The sequence below is a fragment of the Trachymyrmex cornetzi genome, unplaced genomic scaffold, assembly GCF_001594075.2.
Source record: "Trachymyrmex cornetzi isolate Tcor2-1 unplaced genomic scaffold, Tcor1.1 scaffold644, whole genome shotgun sequence".
In the NCBI taxonomy this organism is placed as follows: Eukaryota; Metazoa; Arthropoda; class Insecta; order Hymenoptera; family Formicidae; genus Trachymyrmex; species Trachymyrmex cornetzi.
This window is the reverse complement of record NW_017299964.1, coordinates 99,640-105,004: the sequence shown is the minus strand read 5'-3', so window position 1 is coordinate 105,004 and position 5,365 is coordinate 99,640.

The following is a 5,365-nucleotide window of genomic DNA, read 5'->3' as shown; positions in this document are numbered from 1 at the left end:
ACTCCATGAAAAGAAAAATGCTATGCTATTAATAATGAGTCCAGTCACCACCGGCATTGATAATTGCCTGACATCTTCGAGGCATACTTTCCATTAAGTTGACTGCGTATTCGTTCGGTAAAGACCTCCAAATGAGACGAATTTGTCGTGTCAGCTGCTTCAAAGTGCATACTCTTTTTCCTCGAAGCTTGTGCTTGAGATATGCTCACACATTTTCAATGGGATTTGCATCTGGCGATTGCGATGGCCAATCAAGTGTGACGATGCCAGACTGCTCTTTCCACTCGGTGCAAAGCTTGCTCCGGTGTTTTGAGTCGTTGTCTTCCTGTAAGATCCAGTTCTCGTTTTTTTTTATGAAACATCGTTCAGCAGTCGGCAACAAATACTTTTCATAAATTTTAAGCATTTTCGGAGCATTTAAATTGTATATAAACAGATGTAATGCGCCAAAACCGTGTTTTGAAAAGCAGCCCCAAAGATGAACTTTTACAGGGTGTTTAACGGTCCATTGTATTAATCTATTGGTTGACCAGGAACGTCGGATGGTAATATATCCCCAAACAGAAGCTTTGTCCGTAAAAATCACGTTGTTCCAATCTCGGTCCAAATTCTCCTTTGCCCAAGCGAGTCTTTTCATCACATGTTTTTCGCCTAACAGTGGTTTCTTCATTGTGCTTCGATATTTGATGTTATGCGTAAGGAGATGGGTTCGAATAGTTGTATGTGATATTTCTATACCCTTCTGTTTTAATTTTACTGCTCCTTGTCGCAATGTTAAGGTCGGGTTCCGCTTAAACAAATTCACAATTTTTTTTCCATGTTCGGCGTCACTTTGCCTATCGAGCCACGTTCTGGCAAATCATCGACATTTTTTGTCTTCTTATATTGCTGAACCCACTTAGCGACGAACGATTTTGACTTTCCCATGTATTTAGCAGCCGCTACATATGACATTTTTGGTCCTTTCGGGTGGGAATAAAGGAACACAGCCTCGTAGCGCGATGCGTATGCGGCACTCATAGCGGTTACCGTGTTTCTCAGATAAGAATTCGACACCAACTGAATCTTTTGTGACAAAGCATTCACGACAAAGGTTCCATCTATCGACTCACACAAAAACTAGGACGATATTTGAAGCCAACTGCCATTTATGCCGTACACGCTCTTACTTTACAGACTGTATAGAAGATCTTAGCACTACTCAGCATTACTGAACACTTCTGTATTACTATTAATGTAGTAGTACAGTAGTGCTGTAGTACAGTAGTGCCTCAAAATACTCCTAGTGCTCAGTCGTACTTTTCTACAAGGGTATTGCAGTCATCACAGATACTACGTTAGGGTTTTTAATAATGATCAAATTGAATGGCTTCGAAAAGATTCTTCCAAATGCGGAGTATATAAGTGGTCTGCAGAAACAATTAAGAAAGCACTTAGATTGAAATTTTCTTGTATTCAGAGTGGTTATAACGAATTTATAAAACAAAAGTTTCCTCTGCCATGAGCACGCACACTCCGAAGAAGTATTGAAACATTCAATTTTCAACCAGGAATATGTAATATCTTCGAGGCTTTAGGAGAAAAAGTATTACAATTTCAAGATGACGGAGAGAAGGATTGGCTCTTGATGAAATTAGTATAACACCTGGTGAACAGTATGGTGAACAGATGATTCAAATTTATTTATTGGAAATACTAACATTGCTAATAGTCGCGGTAAATACTAAATTTCTATAACAGCTAAATTTTTCTTAAAATATCTGAAATACATTATTAAATATGAAAACATAATCTATCACTATCACTATCATTATCTATCTCTATATCTATCTATTGTAATTATCTTTCTTATATTTTACTGCGTTAAATCAATACCTTGCGACTTATTGTAGAACAGAGCTGGGATTTAGTTACACATTTCGGCTCGATTTCGTTGGCGATGCAGGCGATGCCGACTGTTCCCCTCTTGCCGCGCATTACCTAGCAACGAATCGTCGCTTGTAAACAACGCGCGTACCGCTTGATCTCAGGAGCGTTCCTACTATTAACTATACTATACGAATGGAACTGATGAATCTTCCTCAACTTAAATAATGAATTAAAACTTTCTTTTTAGAATAATTTTAAATTAATAATTGAAAATATTTTTATTATTAATATTAATAGTGTAACGTGCGCCTACAGTATAACGCCCCGTCCTTTTACCAAGCGATCGCGAGCACGGAATATAGCGAATAGACATAATATGTGCCGACTGCAATCGCGTACAGCTATAAGCCAAGCCACCGAAACCGTCGCGATTGAACGCCGCGCACACTGCGCCTGCGCCAAACATTAAACAATAAAAACGTTAAAGGAATGCACTCTCTTGCATAAACATCGCCGCCACGGGATAGGAAATAGCCAATACAACAGCCGACTTCGACGCGGTCGCAAGGGACGACTGCAGGCTCGCGGAAAAACGAATAAGAACGCGTACCAACAACATAACGGGTGGCACTCAGTTGGACATGGCTCAATTGGACACGAGCCACTCACTGCGCTTGAGACTACAAAGCTCCTAGGCACCGGTCGCTGCGATTGGTGGTGTCCAATCGAGCCGTGATCAATCGCATCTCAGTGCAATTCCAAATGCACCCACCGGTCACAAAAGGCCTCTGAATACGAATGAAATCATCACGAATAAAATCGAAGCGCACATAACTAAGAGAAAGCCTTAAACAAACACTAAAATTCCACGCGCACAAAGAACGAAAAGATCCGGAACAATATAGAAACTTACAATCAAAAAACGCGTAGACAAGATATGCAAGTTCTGCCACGCCAGGCTGCAGCACGCGGCAACCGAGCACACCACACGAATATCGCGACCCCCGTAATGAGATAACGCGTTCAAATCTAGTAAAACCTAACCTAATCACTAACAAAGTAAATTACTAATTAGAAGATCGGCACGTTCTAGAGAATTTCGCAATAGTACGTGGACGAAAACATCCCCTTACCGCGAGGGGCCACGAAGCCAAACATATATAAAGCAGAGCGTTTTAAGACGCGCGTCCTCATTTTTCTTCATCATTCTTCCCGTCCAATAATCACGGTAAGTTCTCCAAGCGCTTTAACTAGCGCTCTGGCACTTCCGTCTTCCCGAAAATCCAGCCCCGATCGTGCGCCTTTGCAGCGTCTGAAGGGCTACTCCCATCCTCAGCTTCGGCGGCGCTAAACCAAAGTGACGACGAAGCTCGCCTCCTGCGGAGCTCAAACGAGCGCCTTCCACGGCGTCGAGGCCTCCGTGCTCACTCCCCTCTCTCACCCTCACGGTACAACGGCCAGCACCGCTGCGGTCGCCGTCGTATATCGCGCCCGCCCGCAAACCGACGAGGCTTGCGATCATAACGAGCAAACCGCGTATCACGAACTAGCCGTGTAAATTAAATATAAAAATAATTAATCTTTACCTTTCGTTTAATTCTTTGCCTCTAAGGCCCTTTATTATTCTTCCCTGCTCCCTTTCCCGCACAGGAATCAGAGAGCGCAGATAGAGCGAAGCGTGTGATGAAAATATCACAGCTGCCCTCAGAAAAGAGATCTTTATATCTTCACCAATTCCTCGTACACCTTCGTGTACTGCGGGCGCTTTATCTGACAATTCCTCTAACTGTCTGTTTTAATTTCCTTCCTGTGCATAATAAGGGAATACGGAAGCTTAACATACGCTAGATATAATAAAAGATATCTCATGAGCAAGATAATTCAATTCGTGCCTATAACAAAGGCACTGGTGATAGCAGCTTGCCTCAACGCGTAAACACATACCGAAAAACGAATCTCATTCGAAGCCAAGGCTTCGCCCCGCGCGCCCCGCTCCGTGCTTGCGCTCCCACGATTCTATATCGCGTCTCGAGACCGCATTATATTAAACACGCGACTCAGGACGTAAAAATAGTAATAATAATATAGTATTAAGGTTATGCGTTTCGCGGGTTTCCTCCGTGTCCAGATCCATTTTTGAGATGCCAACGTTTCGTGAACCTTGCAGTCCACTTCATCAGGGCGAGGGGCAGCCTGATACTGAGCTGTTTCTCCAGGCCGTTCCTTTTTACATTACGCTGCTTGTTGGGGAGGTGGGGATGGGCGGAGAGGGGGAAGAAGTTGTGGGAGGGGAAAGAGGTGGTGGAATTGGTCGGTCTTCAATAACCGAGAGAATGGTTTTCCATATTTTATTTATGTTGTAGCTATTATCTCTATTTAAATTGTTAGGGTGTTTTTGTATCTCTATGGCTTCTCTGTACTTTCTTGGAAAGTATGATGTACTGTTGACTATTGTGGTCGTTTTGTCAAACAGTATTTAATGTTCTGTTTCGATGTTGTGTTCTGATAATGCCGACTGCGTGGTGTGTTTTAGTCTGACATTACATTGGTGTTCTTTGATCCGTAGGTTGACCATTCTCCCGGTTTCTCCAATGTATACTTTCCCGCAGGAACAAGGTATTTTGTATACTCCTACGGAACTGAGTGGAGGTCTTTGATCTTTAGGATACATACGAACTAGCCGCGAAGACTCTCACATTATCCTCTGAAAGACAGAAACAGAAAAATACATAAACCTCGTCCCTCACAAAAATCCACAACCTTCTCTACCCAACGTCAAGAACCTATCCAACAAAGACCTGTCTCAAGACACTGTATCTGCACTTGCCAAAGGCCCTAACTTCGCTGTGGCACCTAGAAAGGTTTCAAAGGAAGAAATTATCAGCCAAATAGAGCCAACCATCTACCGACTCTCATCAGAACAAGCAGATAATATCCGCAGGTAACCAATATCCTTTCCAAAGCCAAATCCCTTCCATCAAATATCACTAGACAAGAACGATTGGCCCTCCAAGACCTGAACAGGGACACAGACGAGGTTCTTCCTCGTCATATTTCTTTTCCAGTGATAAGATGTTCTAGGAATTGTTTCTGTGTCTCACAATCAGATTTGGTGCGTGATCCTTCCAGATTACCCTCTAATTCGCATTGTAAAATAACGAAAAGTGCTTTCAAAATTTTTCTCGCATCTTCTATTTCAGAGCTGGGATTTAGTTGCACATTTCGGCTCGATTTCGTTGGCGACGCCCACTGTTCCCCTCTTGCCGCGCATTGCCTAGCAACGAACCGTCGGATGCTTATAAACAACGCGCGTACCACTTCATCTCAGGAGCGTTCCTACTATTAACTATACTATACGAATGGAACTGATGAATCTCCCTCAACTTAAATAATGAATTAAAACTTTCTTTTTAGAATAATTTTAAATTAATAATTGAAAATATTTTTATTATTAATATTAATAGTAATAATAATATAGTATTATTATTATTAATAT